This window comes from Epinephelus lanceolatus, chromosome 17 (genome assembly GCF_041903045.1).
Source record: "Epinephelus lanceolatus isolate andai-2023 chromosome 17, ASM4190304v1, whole genome shotgun sequence".
Classification (NCBI taxonomy): Eukaryota; Metazoa; Chordata; class Actinopteri; order Perciformes; family Serranidae; genus Epinephelus; species Epinephelus lanceolatus.
In genome coordinates, this window is record NC_135750.1 from 18,494,798 (window position 1) to 18,519,486 (window position 24,689).

The 24,689-nt window shown below is 41.5% G+C and overlaps 1 protein-coding gene and 1 long non-coding RNA gene across 3 annotated transcripts in view; one reads left to right on the forward strand and one right to left on the reverse strand.

Moving 5' to 3' along the window:
* Positions 1 to 24,689, reverse strand: part of LOC144458452 (uncharacterized) — a 206,682-nt gene that overhangs the window by 91,819 nt on the left and 90,174 nt on the right. Inside the window, exon 2 of the long non-coding RNA XR_013487945.1 lies at positions 9,105 to 9,250. This is a non-coding gene — a long non-coding RNA (uncharacterized LOC144458452). The remainder of the gene's footprint in view (positions 1 to 9,104; positions 9,251 to 24,689) is intronic.
* Positions 1 to 24,689, forward strand: part of LOC117247991 (cGMP-dependent protein kinase 1) — a 154,190-nt gene that overhangs the window by 30,874 nt on the left and 98,627 nt on the right. The window lies entirely within an intron of this gene.

The window sequence follows — 24,689 nt, forward strand, 5'->3', positions numbered from 1 at the left end:
ATATAATGGAACTAGATGGCACTCTGTGGTGCCAAAAATGTGACCTGGTTACTCACGATAATCCATAGACCTTGTTGTGAGCAGTTTCATGTAGGAACTATTTTCTTTCTACGAAACTACACCTTCCAACTATATCACTGCGCAGAAGGAAGTGTGCATCTATTGCTAGCTCACCTAGCACCAAGCTAGCTAACGTTACAGCTCAGCCGAAGAGGACAATATCAGTGCTTACATCTCACACTTCACCAGCACGAGCCTCTTGTCCGTGAGTAGATGCCTGGTTCTTTTGTGATACGGTTAGCGGGTGTAGTTCGGTAGAAACTACAAACAAATCAGTCTCCAGCGTGCGGACACGACTCGCGGCAGTATTTTGAATTTGAGTGCAATAACCGTTTTGGCCACATTTTTACATACAGCACCTTTAATACATGCAGCACCATACTTACATTTGGACATGTCATCAAGCTAGTTTGCTGTCTTTATCAAGTTGCTAACCATTAGCCACTCACTCCACAGCAGGAAACAGCACTTCAAAATGCCGGAAATTCACTGTACTTAAAAATAAAGTGTGTTGGTTAGTCACTTGTGGTCCATTCAGAATGGACCCACAACATTTTTCCAACCTTGACCCACCCATTGGGAACCACTGTTCTGCATGACACTTATCACAACAACAGGATTCCTACACATTTTCAATTTCAAAATGACTTTTTCAGACTTCTCTGTAGATTTGTCAGTTGATATTCAACATCTGAATACAAATAGCCAGCCCTTGGAAATCTTGTATTTACATCCATTGTTTCTATTCAGTCCACACTCCTATGCAGAAAGTTGGACAAAGTTCCACTGCTGAAACTCTCTGCCCAAAGTGGATGTAAACTTACCAGGGCTACTTTGACACATATTGTTTTCCCCTAGCATAAATACATAATATTATATTATTGTCCCCTCTATTTTTTTGTCTCTTTTATAAAAAATGACTTGAAAAAATATTTTTTACGATTCACTGTGTCCATGGAAACAACAATGACTGCAGCCATAAAGGTATGGATACCTCATGCAGAGATGATTTAAAAAAACAAAACAAAAAAAAGTGTTTTGTGAGTTTGTTTTTTGATTTTGAATTTTGTTTCGTGGAAAGTTTTTTTTTTCAAGGATTTTGCCGCTTTTTTTTTTTTTTTAATTAATTTGGTCGCAAATGTATGAAATTGGCTGACTGATGAGGCACCTGGGGCAGAGTTGTTGCAGGCTGTTACGTATGGGCCTAAAGGTAGCTCTGCGTAGGAGTGTGTGTTCAGTCAGATGTCATATTTCTTGCCTTGCTTCAAGCTAAACATTTGGCTGCGATGGCTTTCTGCTCCAAACGCCATGAAAAAACCTCTGCCTGGATGATCAATTTAGTTTCACAAAATTTAAGTTTTATATTTTAGACAAAAGAATAAGGGCCATAGTCTGGGACACAGATTCTTCCTACCTCCACTTAGACATGCCCCGATCACCTCTAACTGGTAGGTGGCCCCGGGGCAGACCCGGAACATGCTTGAGGGTCACCACGACCCGGCTTCAGATAAGCAGCTGAAAATGGATGGACATATTTTTCCATACTGTCTTTTCTTTTTTCCATTCTTAGCCACACCTGAAAATTACTAAAATCAAATTCCATACTTTTTCGCACTGCATAGGAACCCTGCAACAAGGTCTGTGGATCATCTCGAGTAACCATGTCATGATTTCTGTAAGGCAACATTGCTGTTGAGCTTCTTGACTGTATTTTTTTGGCACTTTGAGCACCACAAGCTGAGTGCCATCTAGTTCCATTATATGCGACAGAAGGCAGACATCCCTATGATCGATATCTCCAACACTCAATAACTCACACAAAAACAATCTAGCTTGATAAATAGCACAGGTAAGGTAAGAGTAAAAATATCCATTTCTGATTTTGGGGTGCACTGTCCCTTTAAGACCACTTTTAGGTCCTTCACCTGAGTATTTCCATTTTATGCTACTTTAAACTTTTAGTCCACTAAATTTCACTGGCAAACATACTAGTTTCTACATTTATTTGACAGCTTGGTTGCAGATTTTAATATTACATATTGAAAATATGATCATCTTATAGAATATGGTGAATTGTTGTAGATTAAACAACCTAATAAATATTCATAAAGTAGTTTACATGAGCTTTATCACAACTAACAACAACATCAAAAAGCCAAGGGGCCATTCTGCAGAGAGTACTTTTAATTTTAATGGTTGAAATGCATTTTGCTGATAATACTTATGTATTTATTTATTTATTTATTTATTTTTACAAGCTGGACTTCAGTCTTCTTGAGTATTGTTTACATTACTGTATTACAACCTTTACTGAAGGAAATGATCTGAGTACTTCTTAAACTTTTGTTGAAAGTCTTTAAATACATTGATTAACGTAACATAACAACTATCAAAGCACTACAGGCAAGAGAAAAAAATATGTATTTCTGATATTGGGGATAAACTGTCATTTGACTAACCAGCCACCAGCCAAACGACCAACCAGTCAACCAGCTGACCAAGTATCGAGCTGGCCAATTTCGAAATCGAAATTAATGAATGCCTCAGTCTGAGACTCTGACAGCAGGACTCGTCCTCCTCGCTGCGCTGTAGGCTGGAGTCTTCAGAGATTCGTCCTCTGTGCTCACTGGCCAATGAGGCAGAGTAAAAGGAGATGGGCTCCTCTCTCATCTTAAGCAGGGTATAGAGATGCAATCAACAGGAGCAGCTGAGTGTGACTGAGTGTCAAAGGTGTGAAAGAACACGATACGTAAAGCAAATGAGAAGCGATAGTATTATCACTACAACTCCTGCAGCTATTGCCGCTAATAAACTGATCAGCCTTTTATCATTGTGATACATTCGCATATTAATGAGGTGATATGAAAACCGAGAATGCATCGGGCCACAGGAACGTGAGTGCATAAACTCACTGCAGCGCATTGTTGCCTGGCAACTTAACTAATGCAGCTCTGGAAAGTAAAATGTTGAGGCTCACAGATTTTGGCTTGATTGGCCCCAAAGAATACAGCCAACATTCAATACATCAACTGCTGCCTATTGTGTCCTCACAGCACTGTACAGCAGCCAGTTGTAGTTTAATAATGAACCTGAACCCTCTGCTGAGGCTCAGGCTCACCCCACCCGCTGGAAAGACTTCTCAGGGGGACTTGATTTCAACTACTTGGGTGTAAAATCAAATGCTGCATCGACTTTCTCTGTGTGTGAATGTGTGTGTGTGTGCGCGCGCGCGCGCGCGTGTGTGCGTGTGTGTGTGTTCTCACGAACATGGCATGCAATACTATTATACCCACAACAATGAGCCACATATAGCCGGTGCTCTTCAAGGCTATCGGCTCTCATGATAACTCTAATGAGGCCGTCGCTGGAGGTTTATTAGGGCGTCATCTGGGGAAAAGGTGAGGGGTCTGTAATTGGAATGACATTTAAACACTCCCCAGTTATCTCTCACACACACACATCAAAACCAACTGTCAGGATCAGGTGGCAGCCTTGTATCCGTCCACTTAAATGCGGTCGCCCCTCCTTTTTAGAATGAAATAAAAGTGCAGAGAAACCGGATTGACGAAAGCTGCGCCTTATTAAATGAAAACACGTGTGTAATGACATTTCCTATGTTGCTGCTGCCTCAAATGTCACAGACACATATATATTAATTCCCTTACACCTTTAAAAATGTATACAGCGTGTGTATGTGTGTAATTCTTTTTATTCACATGACTGACGGCAACTGCGGATGAATTGGGCATGAAGAATCGATGACCGTGAAAGAGAGCCTGCAGGAAATATTTTTGCTTGCTGGCATTTTTGTGATTTGATTTCTAATTCCTAGCTGAGATTTAACCAGAAAAGCCTCTATAGATCAGCACGACATCAGAAATTCATTTTTTTATTCATAAAGTGCAGTGAAAAAAGCGGAAAACCTGAGCAAAGCAGCAGAAAATAGAGTTCTCAACACACTACACTAAACTCAGATGGCTTGTTGGCTTTCAGGAAGGTGGGTAAACTTCCACCTGCATTTGCTGGCATACAATAGCCTAATGATCTGAAATACCTCTATCAAGAAGAATATAACGTTGCTAATGTGCCATTTATGTGCAAATGGCGTGCATGCGTGTGCTGCAGACTAATAATCTCACTTATGCTGAGCCGTGCACCATCTGCCCTGAACGCCAAGTGAAAATACTCTCTCTCTGGCAAGTGTCTTTTTTCATTTGCCCTCTCCGCCTCTAAGTTGTTCCCTTTTGTCACTTCACCTCTCTTTCATTCTCTCCCTTTCACACACCGGTTCAAGTTATCAATTCCAAATGCTTGAATACAAAACCAGAGGCTAGCACGTTTCCCTCCATCACTCCTCTTCACATTTTACCGACTTTGACCCCAATCTGTCCTCTTGTCATCGCCTTTCTCCACTTGCTCATCACTTCTTCTCTTCCACAGCTGTCTTCTTTGTTTCTCTTCACCCACCTGTCCGTCTCACCTCATTCTCATTCCGCTTTCCTCTTTATATTCTCCGCCTTTCTGTCATATTCTCCACCTTTTCTTTTCTGTCTTTTCCTCCCCGTTTGATTAGTCTGAGATGGCCTTTTGTTTTTTTTTTTTTGTTTTTTTTTGTTTTACCCCTGAACTCCAGAATTAGAATTGATCCCTGTTTTTACTCCGCAGAGGCCGATGAATGCACCTCAGAGCAAGAATTAATGAGTGATTTGTGAATGATCCCTGAGCCTTCATCCCTCCTTTGTGGGTAACAATGCTTTTGAGAGTTTTTCATCTGGAAAGACGATGAAAGAAGTGTGTGTGCGTGTGTGTGTGTGACATAAGGGGAGCGGAGGAGGAGGAAGGAAAGGGAGACGGAGACAAAAAGAGCTCACAAGCATCATTTGAGGCGAATATTATGCAAATGTAATGTTTAAAACGCCATTCCTTGCTTCAACTTAAATAGGTATGAACTGTACAGTATTGTATGCTCGCTACTGTGAGTACATTTTTCTGTGTGTGTGTGTTTGGGGAGGTTGTGGCCATGGAGTGATGCTGAGAGTCTGCTCTGACTGGATAAGCTGTGTGTTTGCTGAGGTTCAGACTGAGGATACAAGATAGGGCATGAGTGCAAAACTGACAGATAAATCCCCCCCCCTTCACCCATACACTGGCACATGCACAGTACACACACATGTTCCGTATATGTTTATGTGAAATAGCTGCTGATGTTGTATGCTCTTGCTGTTAACAGCACTGTTACCTGCAGACAGTGTGACAGTGTAAAGCCTTGAAGGTTGGTCAGCATTTGTAGCTTTTATTATGAAAGCCCATTGTACAGTGAGCTGGGAAAGGCCAGCTTCATCAATCAATGTCACTGGAGTCAAGGTTTACAGGAGACTTTGAGATAAGGGTTTTCTTTTAAATTGCTCTTCTCTCGCTGCAGACGTTTTTTTATTGAGTCTCCCGTGTTAAAATTCATCTCTTTGATCTCTTTTTGAACTTTGATTGCCTCCACCAAAATACTCTCCAGCATGGGAATTCTCACATTTTCTTTTGTGCAAAGTACAAATCACTGATCTAAGTGGACTTTGTGTGTGTGTGTGTGTGTGTGTGTGTGTGTGTGTATGTTACATAGTGTTAGTGTATGCAGATGTATGCATCAATGTTGTATCCTAATTATCTCCACTTTTCTAAAAAACAGCCTTTTTTGAGCCTGATTACAGAGACTGTATAAAAATAATGGACGTAGCCACCGTGACGTCAACCACTCAGTTGTGGACTCCCATTTTGAAGCCTTGAATTCGTCATTTTGGTTGTCGCCATCTTTTATTTTGGGGGCTAGAGGTGACCATACTTGGATGAAAGGGTGGAGCTGTGGAGGGGTGAGGGCTGGATCTCACTCACAGACTGTTGTAATGCCTTGCAATGTCGCTACACCCTAAAATAAGTGCAACATTAAGCCTTAAATAAAACAGAATGTTCAACAGAATTCAATTGAATACAATACAAAACAATATATTTAAGGTTAAAAATGTTGTTTTTGTAAATACACACACATACTGAATTTGATGCCTGCAACACATTTCAAAAGAGAGCTGGAACTGGGGAAACAAACGACTGGGAAAGTTGCAGGGCTGCCCCCTGAAAGCTGGAGATTCAAATCATCAGTCAAAGACCCCTCAGGCGACAGAGACTGCTTCAAGTCAAGTAGTCTTTTTTTTTTTTTTTCTTGCTCATCAGTGTGCTGTGCAGTGTACTCCTGGGGACGTTTGGGTCCCCAGATTTAGCTGTGGAGTGAGCATTCTTGACTTTAACGCTACTTTTTGGTGCAGGGAACTGCGGACAAGCAGGCAACAGCACACAGAGGAAGAGAAGCTTTACACCATAAGGCTCTGAGACAACATTATCGTCTCTCAGCTGTTTAGAAGTGGTCAATTTACAGCTCACAGTGACTTAATATGACACATTCTCTGGCTTTTGTATGAAATCTAGTGTTGGCAAGAACTGCGGCGCATTTCCGATCTTTTGTTAGCGCTGTTAGCTTGTTTAACATATTATGTGAATGCTGCTATCACACTGAATGTCCTGCTGAGCCCTGGTCAAACTTCAAAACTTCATATGGGAAAAAAAAATAATTGTTGTATTAAACTGATCTGGTACAACCCTAGGAAGTTGTTGAAATGCTCAAAAAACACCTGTTGGAACATTCCACAAGTAAACAGGTTAACTGGTAACAGATTAAAGTATCATGGCTGGGTATAAAAGAAGCATCCTCGAAAGGCTCAGTTGTTAACAAGCAAGGATGGCATAAGGTTCACCACTTTGTGAAAAACTGCATGGGAAAGAAACAGTCGAACAGTTTAAGAACATTTCTCCATAAACAATTGCAAAGAATTCAAGCATTTTATTATCTACAATCCATATAATGGATACGTGTGCCGTGGTCTGACGAGTCCACATTTGAAATTGTTTTCGGAAATCACGGACATCGTGTGCTCCGGGTATGTTGCCAGCACAAAGATCAAAGCCAGTGTCTGTGATGGTATGGGGGTGTGTTAATGCCCATGGCATCATGGGTAGCTTCCCATCTGTGAAGGTACCATTAATGCAGAAATGTACATGCAGGTTTTGGAGCAACATCTGCTGCCATCCAGACGACTTTTAGAGTTGTCCGTGTTTATTCGAGCAACACAGTGCCAAGCCACATTCTGCACGCGCTCCAACAGAGTAGCTTCGTAGTAAAAGTGTGCGGGTACTATACTGGCCCGTCTGTAGTCTAGACCTGTCTCCCATTGAACATGTGTGGTGCATCATGAAGCACAAAATACAACAATGGAGACTCCAGACTGTTGAGCAGCTGAAATCATATATCAAGAAAGAATGGGAAATAATTTCACGTTCAAAACTTCAACAATTAGCATCCTCTGTTCCCAAACACTTACTGAGAGTTGTTAAAAGACAAGGTGATGTCACACAGTGGTAAACATGATGCTGTTCCAACTTTTTTGGAACCTGTTGCAGTTACCAAAATCAGAATGAGGGTATATTTACAAAGAACAATTAAATTTAGCAGTTTGAACATTTGTCTTCATTTTGTGCTGTATTCAATTGAATATAAGTGAAAAAAAAGGGTTTGCAAATTATTGCATTCTGTTTTTATTAACATTTTACACAGCATCCCAACTTTTTTGGAGTTGGGTTTGTAAATACTTGAGTTAGGCTGTGAACATGTTCATTTCTGGTGTTAAGTTGGTTATTTTAAAATAGAGGTCTATGGGGATTTACTCGCTTATGGAGCCGGCCTTTAGTGGACGTTTTGAAGGGATTTTGAAATGATCAGTGAGTCAAAGAGGGTTAACAATTCTCAGCTCATGCAGACTTTAAATAGTCGGGGCAAAAATGGAAAGTTAGAAATACTGTTCAGCCTACAGCATGGATGGCAATATCAGTCTGTCAGTTCATCATTTAGCTTTAGATTGAAATATCTCAGCATCAATTTGATGGATTTACAGTCCATTTCTCTGGATGAACTCTGGTAATCCTCTGATTTTTCATGAAGCACTATGATCAAAAGTAAATTATCCAATACTTTGGGCTATGTCTGAATACCTATGAAACTAATAACATGCCTGATTGGCCTCCAAACCTGCTAAACATCAGCATGTTAGCATTTAGCTGGGCCTCACAGAGCTGGCAGCATGACTAAACTCTGAGTCATGTTCTGTATATTTCTACTCTCCTGCATGTAAAACCCATTGTGTGTGTCTGTATAACTAGTTGTGTCCCCATCATTCTGACAACACTGACAGGGAATCTAAATTTCCCCGTGAATGCGAAGGCAGACATGAGAAGTCATGTCTGTGGTGATGCAGCGGGTGACTGAAATGAGAGCAGGCTGCGGAAATGAGAGCGGCCCATTACTGTAGTACTTCAGATGCCATATTAATCTGTATTCTGATGTTGATGCTGTCTAATTAAGTCTGGTCTGCATAAAAGAAAAGCTACAGTATGTGCGCATGGCATGGACGCTAACTGCTAATTACAACGCTGTGATTTGGTCTGTGAATGCAAAATGATCATTTTCACTGCCCCCTGCTCGGGCTATCAATCAGCTTGTCAACACAAAAAAGCCATAATCAGAGTTTGATGACTAGGAGAGTATCGGGAAAGGAACAGGGACTGTTATAATGTTTTGATGAAAAAAGAGATAGAGAAGGGTTCTGGATGAGGGAATTTAACTGTCTTGTCTCGCCATGTATGTCCTTTTACTGCCACTGAATGAAAAGTAACCTTCAGTATGATGCTGAGAGGCTCTAAACGTGGACATGAGTGTTCTTGCTGAATCCCTGTCTCCAAGGTAAAATGATGTAAAGAGAATGAAACCAGCTGTCCCCGTATCCCATCGACTGCACGCTTTTTTGTGTGTCTTTAGGTCTCACACACTTGTACAAACACTGAGATGCAATTTCCCACCGTGTCGATGGCAGGGAGCGCTGCGTGAGGGTGCCTCAGTTGAACTGAAAATGATGTGAAGTGCTCTCATCTCAAATGATATGAGTGCTCACCTATAGCATCAGGTGTCCGTCCTCCGTCTTCCCGTGTCTTTCTCCCCCGCTGTCCCCTCTGTTTCTCTTCAGTGCTGCCTTCTTAAATCTTTCACCCCACTTCTCTTGCCTTCCTGCAGCTTTTTTTTCTTCTCCCTTTGTTGCTTCTGTGATAAAAAAGAGAGTTTGACGTCAGCTATTTGCACGAAGAGCCAACCCGTAGAGCAGTGCATATATACAAAGCTATCTGCTCTTGTCAGTTTAGGAGGAATGGTGGCGTAAAGAAGAAGAAGAAGAAGAAAAAAAAAAGAAAGCGAAACTGAGTGCACTCCAGCCATAACAGATGAAAGTTTTGCTCCACAAGTCAGTCAGCAAATATTTGACTGATCTTTATTTTGAGTCTTGAATCGACTCTGCGCTCAGTTCAAGAGTTGAGGAAAGTTTTGAGAGAAAACAACCGACATGACCCCAGAAAAGACCAACGGGAGTCCCGAAGTGTCCCGAACCAGGGCTGATCACTTGCATGCTTGTGTGCAGGCAGAAGTTGTTTCAATTTTAGCTGCATACAACAGGAACTACAATCTACCTCCTCCATCTTTAGATTCCTGAAGCTGCAGACTGCTCCTCATGTTTGTTGACAGAAAGCTCATAACAGTCAACAAGCAAAATCTTTTGGAGATAATGCAGACGTGCCGCTCTGTGGAACACAGATGGAGGACTCGGGGCAAACAGGCCGCTGCTATTAACCTTCTCTAACCATATCATCACGTAGCTTAATAGCTGAAAGTTAAGAGAATGGTTAGCAATATAACACAATTAATACAGCAGTTTTGGGTTTATTAATATCTGACTGCATAATGAATTGGATTGATTCAAGTGTGTGGTCATTTTGGCGGACGCAGTTGTTTGTGGTGCTGTTGAACTGTGTTGCAATACACAGAGAGGTGTTTCTGTTATTTAGCCTGTCCGCACTGATATAAATGGGGTGGACAAAATAATAGAAGCACCTGTCAGTATGACACAATGAACAGCAGCCTCAAAAATGTTCTTGAAGTTGAACCAATGTCTCTTTAAAACAGATTCAACCAAACTGAACATTATAACCTTAATCAAGGCTGTAATGATTTTAGCTAGGTGTACCTAATAAAATGGCAACAGAGTGTTTGTCAGTTAACTAAAAAGATCCTACCTGTAGTGCTGTTTATTAATGTAGACTGTTTTGGTGTGAACTGCTGAGCGTTTAAGATATCCCCCATAGAGATATCTTCCTTCTTGCCTTCTACCAAGAAAAACTACATGGCACTCAGCTTGTGGTGCTCAAAGCGCAAAAAATACATTTGATAAATGAGTGATTCTCTTCAGCTCATTTTGTTTACTGCTGCTTAGCAAAATGTGATAGTTAGGTTACAATAAATAGGGTGGCAGAGGCGAGCTGCGCCATTATAGGCTGCAATGATTCCCCCCATTCATGTTATAGCACAACTGTTCCATAAAAGTAATACCACATCTGGAGTTGTGGCAACTGCAGTCTACTCACTGAACATCTGCAACGTTACATACAACTACATCACATCAGATTTTCTAATAATAATAATGACTAGTCCATACCCATTGAGTGCACGGTTGCCCACATACAGTTTCACATGGTGTGTGTTTGGGATACAGGTCATAGGAAATTACAGATTAAATAGTCAACTGAACCCATTAAGAAGAGCAATGTATTCTATGATTGCAGCCACAGCGATCTGTCACATTTTAAGCATTTTTCTGTTGTTATAGCGCCACCCAGTTGCCAATTAGAATTTAAATTTCTCCAGTCACCTTGAGGCGTCCTGTTCTACATATCTACCAAGTTTAGTAAAAATCAATATGGCGGTTAGGCCTAGATAAGAAATTAGCTCTCTAGCGCCCTCATTTTGTTTGATGGGGTCAATAATGGAGGGGTCCCCTCAGATTATGTGTGGTCATATGTCTGCAAAGTTGCGTGGTGATCGGTGAAACCCTTGAGATGTTATACACCTTTATGTGATGAGCCACGCCCTCCGCAATATTCATTGCCTTATAGAAGCTCAGTTTTAGTAAGTTTTCCAACTTTTGCCAAGAGGGAACTTTAGATATTGGTCCCTAGATTATGTTCACCGAGTTTCATGCAGATCGGTCAAACTTCCTAGGAAGAGATCGATTTTAAGTGTTTTTCAGAAAATTCAAAATGGCGGAAAATCTATATAACCGGAAGTTATGGGTTCTTGAGGCAAATGTGTTCCTCATGAGGAGAGGCATCTCTGTGCAAAGTTTCACGACATACGGGGCATGAGATATGCCCATTCAAAGTTTGCAATTTCAATCGGTTGCTATAGCGCCCCCCTTTGGCCAATTGATGTTTTATTGCTTCATTCGCATCCTCCCATGACCCTCTACCACTGTGCCAAATTTCACATGGATTGACCAAGTCAGTGAGGAGAAAAACGTGGAACAGACACACACACACACACATACACACACACACACACAGTTTTCGTCATTATATAGTAAGATAGTAATAATGACATTTTTTTTGATATAGCACCCTTCACAGAAATGAAATTCACAAAGTGCCTCACAAAATACAATCAAACAATAAAACAAAGCAACAAAAAGAAAGTAAAACAGCAAATACAGGCCACTGAGGCCCCAGACAGAAAGACACCAGGGAACAAGCACTGGACAATTTAGGGTGGGACAAAGGACAATTTGAAGAGATGGGTTTTCAGTTGTTGTTGTTGTTTTTTTTTTAAGTTCCTAGGGAGACCATAAACTTAATGGAAGAGAGTTACATAGTGTTGAAGCCATTACTTTCAAGGCACCATCACCTTTTGTTTTGAGTCTGAAACAGGGGACAGCCAGTAGATCCTGTTCTGATGACCTAAAGAACTTACTGATGATATATGGATGGAGGAGATCACTGATGCATTCAGCTGCCTGACTGTGGAGGGCTCTACACGTGAGAACTAGTATCTTGAAGTGAATCCTGAACCTGATGGGAAGCAAGTGAAAAGAAACTAAAATGGCAATGGTGTGAGTTGACCTGTTGGACCTGGTTAACAGCCTAGCAGCAGCGCTCTGGATTATATGAAGATGATTCAGAGAAGATTTGTTTAGACAAGGAAAAAAGGAATTATTGTAGTCCAGTCGGGAAGATACAAAAGCATAGATAAACACCTCTAGCTCTGGTCGAGACACCACAGACCTGAGCTTTGCAGTAGTTCTTAGCTGAATAAAACAAGCACGGATCAGTGATTTAACATGATAATCAAAATGCATGGCCTGATCAAAATAGCAAGGGTAACCACACAACCATGAGTTTTTTAAGGCTAAGCCCATAAGCTGTTTACACAGTGCCACTACATGGCAGAAACAAATGGACACGGACAAGCACCTGACATTAAAAACGATCAATAAGCAAACAAATAGAGCCACCATCCATATCAATTAAAACAGAAATGAAATCATATAAAAACAACAAACAGCAATCGCAATAAATGACCACTAAAAGTTGAAGTACAAGGTGCTAAACATGCTGAGGTGTAGATATATAGTTAAAAGCATTTACACTCAATTAAAACAAGATCAGAAATAAGGCATTTGAACAGCCATAAGGGTGGCAGAGTGTCCAACTTTAAGGTATTTTGCAGAAACCAAGTCCAGTTGCGTTCGATTCAATTGCCTTGAGATATTTTGCAGATTATTCCATCTGTAAGGAGCACTGTAAGAGAACGATATTCTTCCTAGTTCACCTATTCTGTGAGCGAGTGCCATAAATGAACAAGTACCAATGCTTCTTCCGCCTGACAGCCAAATGTGGCCAGTCAACCTTTCAGTAAATGTGGCAGTGATGGGTGCTGTATGACATGGGCGAGGCTGCCGTACTGTACAAGGTGTCACCTGCTACTCAGTTTTTCTGACATACAGTACAGGCCAAAAGTTTGGACACACCTTCTCATTCAATGCGTTTTCTGTATTTTCATGACTATTTACATTGTAGATTCTCACTGAAGGCATCAAAACTATGAATGAACACATGTGGAGTTATGTACTTAACAAAAAAAGGTGAAATAACTGAAAACATGTTTTATATTCTAGTTTCTTCAAAATAGCCACCCTTTGCTCTTATTACTGCTTTGCACACTCTTGGCATTCTCTCCATGAGCTTCAAGAGGTAGTCACCTGAAATGGTTTCCACTTCACAGGTGTGCCTTATCAGGGTTAATTAGTGGAATTTCTTGCTTTATCAATGGGGTTGGGACCATCAGTTGTGTTGTGCAGAAGTCAGGTTAATACACAGCCGACAGCCCTATTGGACAACTGTTAAAATTCATATTATGGCAAGAACCAATCAGCTAACTAAAGAAAAACGAGTGGCCATCATTACTTTAAGAAATGAAGGTCAGTCAGTCCGGAAAATTGCAAAAACTTTAAATGTGTCCCCAAGTGGAGTCGCAAAAACCATTAAGCGCTACAATGAAACTGGCACACATGAGGACCGACCCAGGAAAGGAAGACCAAGAGTCACCTCTGCTTCTGAGGATAAGTTCATCCGAGTCACCAGCCTCAGAAATGGCAAGTTAACAGCAGCTCAGATCAGAGACCAGATGAATGCCACACAGAGTTCTAGCAGCAGACCCATCTCTAGAACAACTGTTAAGAGGAGACTGCGCCAATCAGGCCTTCATGGTCAAATAGCTGCTAGGAAACCACTGCTAAGGAGAGGCAACAAGCAGAAGAGATTTGTTTGGGCCAAGAAACACAAGGAATGGACATTAGACCAGTGGAAATCTGTGCTTTGGTCTGATGAGTCCAAATTTGAGATCTTTGGTTCCAACCGCCGTGTCTTTGTGAGACGCAGAAAAGGTGAACGGATGGATTCCACATGCCTGGTTCCCACTGTGAAGCATGGAGGAGGAGGTGTGATGGTGTGGGGGTGTTTTGCTGGTGACACTGTTGGGGATTTATTCAAAATTGAAGGCACACTGAACCAGCATGGCTACCACAGCATCCTGCAGCGACATGCCATCCCATCCGGTTTGCGTTTAGTTGGACGATCATTTATTTTTCAACAGGACAATGACCCCAAACACACCTCCAGGCTGTGTAAGGGCTATTTGACCAAGAAGGAGAGTGATGGAGTGCTGCGGCAGATGACCTGGCCTCCACAGTCACCGGACCTGAACCCAATCGAGATGGTTTGGGGTGAGCTGGACCGCAGAGTGAAGGCAAAGGGGCCAACAAGTGCTAAACACCTCTGGGAACTCCTTCAAGACTGTTGGAAAACCATTTCAGGTGACTACCTCTTGAAGCTCATGGAGAGAATGCCAAGAGTGTGCAAAGCAGTAATCAGAGCAAAGGGTGGCTATTTTGAAGAAACTAGAATATAAAACATGTTTTCAGTTATTTCACCTTTTTTTGTTAAGTACATAACTCCACATGTGTTCATTCATAGTTTTGATGCCTTCAGTGAGAATCTACAATGTAAATAGTCATGAAAATACAGAAAACGCAATGAATGAGAAGGTGTGTCCAAACTTTTGGCCTGTACTGTACATTCAAACGCACTCTAAAGGATACTTTGACATGCCAACTAGAAGAGCCAAAGGATCAATCTGTCAATCCTCTGATAAGTGGATGACCCGCTCTGCATCCTGAGCTTTGCATCCTCAGTCAGCCACAGTCTAACCCTGCTACACTTTAGAAAGCTCAATGTATACTAAAAACACATTAGTGACTCAGGCCGACATGTGACTGCAAACATGAGCAATGTAAGCTAGTGGGCTATACAGCGGTCTTTTTTGTGATCAAATGTTTATTTCAATTCTTTGCAGAATTTTGAAAATAAATCATATAAACATAGCTGCATCTCATGCATATGTGTCCATAAGTTTGCACGTCACACACTGAGCGAGCCGCCTGTTAATGACACTGTGGGCAAAGCAGTAATGATTGTGCTAAGTGGCTAATGGGCATGTAGCTACTTCCATGTTTCAGATGATACGTCATGTTTGTAGTCGACCAATGAAGATGAGTTTACATATCACCTTGGGTTCGTCCTTCACCTTCTCAAAATGATCCCACACTTTGGATTTCCTGCCGACATGTTATTAACTAGCCTGTGGAATAACCGCAGGTACCAGCCCTGGAAATTAGAGGCCATTCACGTGCCACATCTTTAACCACCTCGAAACGAGAGATCGGGTGCTGGGTGCTACTCTTGTGCCTTTTCTGTGCCAGCTTTCACGAGTGCGGCAGCAGGTTGCGTCTGAGGTTGACCTGTGATTTTGACAAGAGGAAGAAAAATAATAACACATAAATAAATACAGTGATAAGTGAGACGAAAAAATGAATAACTACAAAAAAAATAGCGGGGCTTGGTCTTGAACAACAAAATAATATCATCATAATCCAAAGTGTCCCTCAGCCCCTTTCTAAATGAAAGAATAGATCAACAGCTCAGTCGGCCTGTGAGCGTAACATTTGTTGCCCTGTTGCTTGTTTTGATCTGGTTAACAGTGGAAAACAAGCGCTCAACTGTGCAGCTTGTAATTGGAGCAGTAAAGTGCCTGAGGTAAACAGCTCATGTTTGGATTGAACTGTGATATTAGTTAGCTACAACTGCTGCATTAATTATGTTACAGTGCCAACCATTCTCTATGTTTTAAGCTACAACCTTAGCAAAGTTTAGAGTAGGTGGAAGGCAGCTGCTTGCACACAGCCTGCTGCTGCCCATTCAAAATACACAACACTGCAGTTTGACAGGTGCAGAGGTAACCGCTCACTGTCTGAAAGCATTTGAACATTTGCATTCTGAGAGTCAGACAACACACCCCAAACACTCTCTGTCCCTGTTGTGGTGGTGACCAGCCATACATCATCCTGTTGCTTGTGTTCCTTAAGCCCACAGTTATACACACAGGGATTCTCTGGAACAACAACGCTCAGTGTTTGTCATTTCCAGTACCGGGGAGCTTTAAACTTAATACAAGTCTCCCATTCTGAGCAGCTGGTCTGAGCCACCCTCCCTGATTAATAACACAACAATGCTTTTCTCTCCCTTTGTGTTTGTTCTTGCTGTTGGCTCCGACTTACATCCGTATTTTCTTAAACTCTAGGGTTTGTTTTGTTTTTAACTGGGGGAGAAAAATAATGCCTTGAACTTGAACGCCGCAGCACAGCGAGTCCTCATTATTGAACGACGGTCACAGTTCCGTGATCGGGAGGAATAACAAAACTTTAGAAATTTGAGTAATTTATTAAGCCATTAATTAGCCCCAAACCCAAACAAAACCGCTCTGACATGCAGCCCTTTGAATATATTGAGTGTGGAGCAGAGCGGCTGCATTCATCTTGAGATCTTTTATTTTATTTTTCATTTTCTGATGCCTGCACACTGTGTTGATTCATGTGTCTTGTTTTTTCATGACTGGGCAGCTCTGAATATTTGTTCCGCTGAGAGAGCTCTTTGAGAGGTCACATTGTGTTCTTAGAGAAACAAGGTGAAAACACAAATAACTCTTGGGGGCTGATGCCAAATCAGAGGCCTTTTTGTGTCAATCTTTTGAATAAGCTGCAATTTATGAGATCTTTCAAATCATATCCTTTTCATAGCAGATGTGGTGATTTTTTAAACCCTGGAAATTTCTGAACCCATTACAGTCCCTGATGAATAGATCCCACGCTCGACCAAAAAGCTTTCGGCGTCAGTGCTGTTTCTCCCATGGCTTTTCCTCCACAAAGCCATTCAAACTGTCAGACAGAACGTGACTGGTTTTCCTCACAGACATATCATTGCTGACCTGAAAGTCACTTAAGTGAAGTGTCAACTGTGGCGTCGCACCACCTAAAACCTTCAGTAATTGACCCCATTTTTTGCCAGTGGAAGCAGGATGTAACAATGTTCTGCTCGATCTGCTACCAGTGTTCCTCCGCTGCTCTAATGGATAAGGATAGGATCGGGTAATCTGACCCCTGAGCAGCGGCGGAAGAACAAGGTCCATCAAGATGGGATGTTGGTTGCATGTTAGCCTCTGGGGGTTTGAACTCCCCCACATCCTGTTTCTTGATGTGCTGCTTGAAACACACAAAAAACTATCAATGAGGGAAGAGGAGGAAGGATTACAGAGTGTCCTGCGTCTGGCCCATGAAACCCAACTTTATTTATAGATGCAACCCTGTAAAGGCCTCAGTGTAAAAGATTCCACGTGGAAATCAACGGATGTCCTTTTATCCAAATTTATTTGGGGGTAATAGAGAACTTTGTGTCACATGTAGCCTGCAGCAGCACTCATTACAAAAAAACCTTCACCTTTACTCTAATCATATTAACTGTAGCCATCAGGTTTAATGTCAAAGATAGATGTCTTAAAGGAAGACTTTATCCACAAAATGACCATTTGTAAATCAATTAGTCATGCTGTGTTAACTTAAAACTCACGAGGAAAACTTTGTTTTTCTGGTATTCCTCCACGAAAAACAGCAAATATATTGATTTATCCCTATAGATTGATTGGGGACCATGCTTAGCAACAGTAAAACTATATCAAAACATTTATTTACTAACTCTTTCACATATGCAACCACTTTAGTCGCAGTCTAGAGCTCTGAGAGAGAAAATCAAACATCACAATGAGGAAAAAAAATAGGGAGTGCTCTCTGAGGATGAGGCAAATAGTCACATAGAGCTAAAAAAACAACAACTAGCCAGGTGTGCAATTCAAGAATTCATGTAGGAGTCACGTGACGCAGTTTACATGATATACTGTAGCCCTGCTAGAGTAAAACCACATTGAAAGAAATTGACCTTTCACTAAGCCCCGCCCCTTTGTGATGGTCTGACAAGCTGTCGGAGTAAGCTTGGAGCCCACACTGTAACTAACTGCAAAAATGATATAGTGATAAAGAAGCAGACAGAGGGGTCTACAGTCTGTGTTTGAAGGATATATCCAGGATGTCAAACTGACTCAGCAGCAACAACAGGTTAAAAAGACAAAGATAGTTAGAAGCTAAAGCCGAACTATAGGCTACCGATCACAGTGTAAAAGTGAACCACCACATCACTGCTGATCGCCACACAAGACAATGAATATAAAGGGAAACTTTGCTGATATTGAACCAGCTGTGTGGCATCACAGTGTGTGCAGATTGTGGAAGTCAAACAATGTTCATCTGCGCACAATGCGATGACACACAGCTGGTTGAATATCAGCAAAGTTTCCCTGCTTCCCTTCACTGGTTCCTGTACAGCAGGGTTGGTTTTTATTTCACGGTAATAATCCTTAAAAAGCAATTGCAGCGTGTATATACATTCAGTAGGCTACATCTTCAGTAGCTAGCTAGCTAACCCTACACTTTTCAGGGTTTGATTTTGGTTTTGGAACAGAGAAGAAACGTATATCTTTTTCCAACCTCTCCAGGTAACGAGTATCATTAATACACGACGTGCCCCAGGCACAACATTTAGCTCCAAATCCACAAAACCAGCCTGAAAATGAAGGAAATCTGAAACGACTGCATTAGAGTCAATGGAGCACAGCTGTGTTGTTGTCGCACCCTGGTCTGGGCCAGTCTGATGTTACGTTATGGTTGGCCAGTCTGCGTCCAGGGGCAGGACTTAGTAATGGGTCAATTGCAAATGAAAATGACGTAATTGTATACTATAAGTTAATCACATATTTAGTAACAAAAAAAAAGGTTCAACGCCAAATAAAAAGAAAGGAAACAACAGTGAAATAAAGTAAGAAAAGTTATATATATTGTGACAAACCTGCACATTAAGTGGCAGAAAATTAAAAAAATTAAGATATATGTGACAAAGACAAGAAAGTTCGTGAGTGTAACTCATGATAACTGACAGCAGGACATAGGATAAACTGTATAAAAACACTCAAGGGTTCACGCTCACTAATGCGCTAAGTTCAGAAAACACTTACAAAATTACAATATCCAAAATCTAAGAAGATATCTGTTCTAATTTAACAGTATTAATATCGTAATACAGCCCAGCTATAGTTTAAGGCATAGTTGAAGCTCCTCTTTCGTTGTAGCCTATAATGTTATCGTCTACTTCCCATGCTGTTTTATGATTGAGCGTTCCCTAAGGCTGCTGTAACAAGCTGCCCACATGTTCACCACATTGATACATAAATCAGGTGTACTCAGGTTGATGTGATGGAGTAAAACTGGAGCAATGTATAGTTTAATTATCCATAAGCAATTTAAACCCAGTGTGTATAGTTTGGACTTTTGTAAACAAATAAGCTGCCGTTCTTCTACTTAGCAAGACTTTTATCCTCTGAAGATTCCTTTGCTGCAGCAGCAATAATTTGGTAAAGTCAGAGGATCTGGCCACTTGCCTTAAGATGTCTCAGGGCTATCTTTTTTAAATTTCAAGATTTGGCAGGCCTAGAGAGTGTTGTGTCTTTGTTATAAACTTTCTAAATTGGAGATACTTAAAAAAGTGCTTTGGTTGAATTCCAAGCATTTGTCTTATATCCTCGAAACTTTAAAGACTACATTGTTGGATAAATCTGTGACTTACTAATACCCTTGTCCGCCCACGTCTTAAAGCTCGAGTCACCAGTGCCTGGAAAAAGATTTTTAATTTGGTCAGATATCCTTCAGATCATAGAGGATTATTTAAATCACTCCCATTTGAGGGTTAGTAAGAGCACATTTACGCCGACTTCTTATCTGAGAAGTCTTCGGCACCAGTGTGAGATAGAGTCGACCTAAAAGACAGCAGCCTTTTGATTTGGAATTCAGCCAGAATCACATCTGATCTCGAGCCAGAAGGAAGTCTGCTCCGAGGTCTGTCCTGATGCCCCCGCAATGTGGAGCGCACTCCTGTGTGCATTCAAATGGTCAGCCATTAACACGTCTACAGCGCCTCAGGGGAAGAACACAAGCTGTGGTACACTGAGGGGGAAACCCTAATGGCAGATAACATAATACATATGGTATTTCGTGCATTTTGAATTTTACGCTGATAATTTGCGTTGAGACAGGACAGTAAACAGCTGTTGTTAAATGGCACGGTGAGATGTAAATGTGCTGTACTTTGGTATCAGATCGACTGCCCAATGAGAGGACATGTATTTGCCTGTGGTGTTGCTATTTTAATAAGGTTTGAATAGAACTTGCATGTGTGAGGTGCATCACAAGTGAGTTTGGAGCTGTTGTAATAAAGAAGCGTGATAAAGGGGATTTTATTAGACACAAAAACGGGAAATGAGCTGGACCGTGTGTTGGTGTGGATTCCTGTGAACTTATGAATAACACTCTCTGGAACAACAACAACAACAAAAAGACCATTAGTGGAATTCCAGTAATTGAATAATTGGATTACTTAGTTTCTTAGCAGTTCCCTCACAGCCTGCAGTGTGTGAGTTGTCCAAACCAAGCACTGTGCTCCAACTACTCACCTCTTTCAGAGATTAATTACATGGTCATCCACAGGAAATTATTGGCTTTGTCCAGAGTCAAGCGTTTAGTTTTTCGCTACCTGATGTGAGCTTGTCTTCGTCCTTTCATGAACCCATCCTCAAGACAGTGCTGTTATTAAACCACAGACCTCCCTTCATTGCACTTAATGAAGTTTGGTGTCTTCTGTCCTTTTGAATCAGGCAGCTATATTTTTCATACAGACATGTATTTCATCTATTTCCATCTTTATGTCACTGCAGAATCTTTTCTGTTTCCACACTGCTACTCTTTTGCTGAAGGGTCAAACAATTTTTGCTTTGCTTATTGTGATGCAGCAACACTCGAGGCACTTCGATGAGGCCGTTTGGCTGAGGTTGTATTGCTAGGCAACAGCTTGGGTACACATTTACTTCCTGTCAGCTGATGTCATTCACACACACTGGACAAAAGGATAACGTTTCTGTTGTCCATTGTAAACTGGTCTATAAGGTGTACCATCGCAGCTGCCAGAGTATAATGTTGGCATTGTACATTTCTACAAACCATGGACGTGTTACATTTGTACAGATTACATGTACATGAACTGAGTTTCTCATCACGAGTAGTAGGGGATGGTGCATGATGTGACACCTAGCCGATTTGTAGCGACCAAACTGGGCATTTTAAGCCAAAAAAGAAAACATAAAAACCCCAAAACTTTTCCTTACCCCAGCCCAGTAGTTCTCAAATGGTGTGATGTAATGCCAGTCCAGGTGTGCCGTGGGATTTTGTGATAACCACACATTATTATTGCAATATTCAACCAGGCCTACACAAAAAGTTATGAATTAATTTTAAATGTGGAGGCACGGTGGTGCAGTGGTTAGCATTGTTGTCTCACAGCAAAAAAGGGTGCCTTGTTCAAAGCCAGGGTGGGGGAGCCCTTCTGTGTGGAGTTTGCATGTTCTCCCTGTGTCAGCGTGGGTTTTCTCAGGGTACTCCAGCTTCCTCCCACAGTCCAAAGACATGCAGGTTAATTGGTGACTCTAAATTGCCCGTAGGTGTGAATGTGCGTGTGAATGGTTGTCTGTCTCTATGTGTCAGCCCTGTGACAGTCTGGCGACCTGTCCAGGGTGCACCCTGCCTCTTGCCCAGTGTCAGCTGCGATAGGCTCCAGCACCCCTGTGACCCCCAACAGGATAAGCAGTTACCGAAAATGAATGAATGAATGAATCTATCAGTATGTTGTGCTCACCTGTTTCCTAATAAAGAGGTCAACTCTAGCTAAAAAAAATGAAATTTAATTCATTTTGATTTAAAAAACCTTCACGGGGAACCTATTTGTCACTGTTCACGCATGAGAATTATTAGTGTGTGACACATCAAAAGCCTGATTGGCAGCCAGTGTGAGGGATGATAACACTTCAAAGGAGAAAGCCTTGAGTGGGACAATGGATCGCTTTATTGTACGGAGCAAATTACAACAAAGCACCAGCAAAGACGACCTACCACTGAAAGACAAGAGGAAAAAAAAATCTGTCAGTAGACATTATCATTAATGCTACCTGTCCTTTTTCCCCCTATTTTTATTGTCTTATGTCGTGGTAACAATGTTAACACATGTTAAATAAGCTGTCGTGCACAGATATGAATGCAGGTGTGCCTTGAGATTTTGGCTTGCCCTTTGGTGTGAACTGGGACCAAAACATTTGAAAACCACTGTCCTTACCAAATGTCACGAATCCGTGACATTTGGTAAGGACAGTGTCACGAATCCGTGGTTTGCAGCAATGTACAATTTCAATATTTATTCTGACAATTGGGTGTACAACTGATGATAGACAGTCCCCTACATCACTCAAGGGATCATCTTGAATCTTTTCTAGAACTGATCAGATCAGGGGTGTCAAACTCATTTTAGTTCACAGGCCACACGCAGCCAAGTTTGATCTCAGATGGGCTGGAGCAATGAAACCATCGCACAATAAACTATAAGTAACATCAGCTCCAATATTTTCCCTTTTGTGTGTAAAGAATTACAAGTACATTCTGTAGACGTTCATCCCTTTTACAAACAGATGAACAGTCTGAGATGTCTTAAGAAAAATAAGTGCAATTTCAACAGTATGTCTCAGTTTTTCCACATTCAGTCAGTCTACTTCTCACTGCCATCACATGTGCATTTACTGTAGTCACACATTTCCTGATACAGATTCTATTGAGCTGAAGCTGCCGATTGACAATATTTTGCACAATGTTTAGTATCTTTAAACATGGTCACAGTAGGTATTCGTTGTTATATCAGAGAGCTGTATCCTGCTCAGGGTGGAGAAGCTTCTGAAGCAGAATTTTACATGAAGTAGGCATTGTTTAACTTGCTCCTGAAACCTGGCACCTCTTACTCTAGTCATCTAATGGGCCGGATTGGACCCTTTGGCGGGCCGATTGTGGCCCGCGGGATGCATGTTTGACACCCCTGGATTAGATAAAGGCCACAAACACAGAGGGTTTAATTGTTGTTCGCTTACAATCTTGGAGCTGGAAAAACATGGCAACCATTGAGGATTCCATCTAAACTATTTATCATCCATTCTCTATCTATTACACCCGGGTCTAATACATCGTAATAAGGGCTCGGGGGGTTTGAGAGGTGACGAGTCATCTTAACTCCTCACAGTTCACTGATTAGTCTGGCACACATTCATTGGGCTCAATCAATTCTCAGCGGCTGTTCTTTTGGACTTAATTCTTGAAGCGCATTGAGCTCAGTAATTATGGTCTTTATAGAGTTTGCAAAGCTGTAAAAATTGTTTCAGCGATACTCAGTTCATGAAACATTTTTACAGTCGCTTTTGCAAACAAGCATCAGGGGTTCCCTTTTTTTCCCTGGGAGAAATCCCGAGGTGCACAGGAAGTTGTATATTTTGTGTTCATGAAAGCGACAAGCCTGTTTGGAAGGAGCAGAAAATAGAAATGAGTGTTTTCAAATATGTGCACTGACGAGCAAGCTTCAAAAGCATAGCACCGTTGTCGACTTTATCAGACTCAACAAGTTTCTGAAAGTGAGCAGTCCGGTGATTATGAGCCATTATTAGCAAAGTGAAAGAAGCATTTGAGCGAGGGACTAGAAAGGAATTTATTGTGCATGTTTTTCAATCAATCTAAGGAAACTCTTATGAATACTTAAGCTGACGATAATGAAAGATGCACAAGCACTGCATTGTTAAAAAGCTAAATGGAGAGATGTCCCTGTTAGTTTTTTTTTATCTCCAGCTGTTTCTCCATTTGAGTGGAAAAAGAAGAGAGTTGTAGGAGCTCAGACACACACACACACACACACACACACACACAAAGGCTGTAAAACATGGGCAGTGAAAACAGCAGGGAAGTAGACAGTAAGCTGAAGATTTTCCCTGCATGTATCATTTCATGCTGGGTGTTAATGGATGATGTATTGTCTACCGTGGCGAAATAGGTGCTCTGTCGTTACGATGGGGTGGAGAAAAAATACAAAGTGGAGAAAATAATTTGTCCTGAAACGTGGCAAGTTTTTTGGAGGCCTTTTGTCAAAGAAGTTCACAGCCCTCTCTAACAAGATAACGTGTCAAACGGTTTCCTCTGAGGATGACTCGTCTGCTCTTATCATCTTGCCATTTTTCATCAGTAGCCTCGAGCCAACTTGAACTGTTTTCTTTGGGTTTTTGCTCTCTGTGAATCAGACTTATGTTCCCGCTGGAATGCCGAGTTTCCCGGAAAGTATACATGCTTGATGAGGCTTGTCTAAACACAGTGGCAACAGCCACCCCCTCCGTCATGGGGGCAAAGAGCCTCTTACATTGTTAAGAAGAAGCCTGAGAGAGGAAATGCTTCTCCGGGCTGCACGTAAGCACACAGGTGTTGTTCAGTTGCTTTTATGTGCGTGTTTCTTTTATGCTTTCACAGATTGGAGGCATAATGTAAAGACATGTACAAACTAGGAAGCCTCAGGAATGCATGGGCAAAACTCTAACCTTTTCTCCTTACCCACTCAGGCTGTCAAAGGAGCTGTATGTCTCTGTATCTGAAAGCTTAAGGCTGTGTCACAGTAAATTGTTATTAAAACTAAGGACATTCGTGACACACGGCGCCTATACAAACACTGGTTGCTGGACTCATCTTCTCTATCTCGTGGCTGACCAG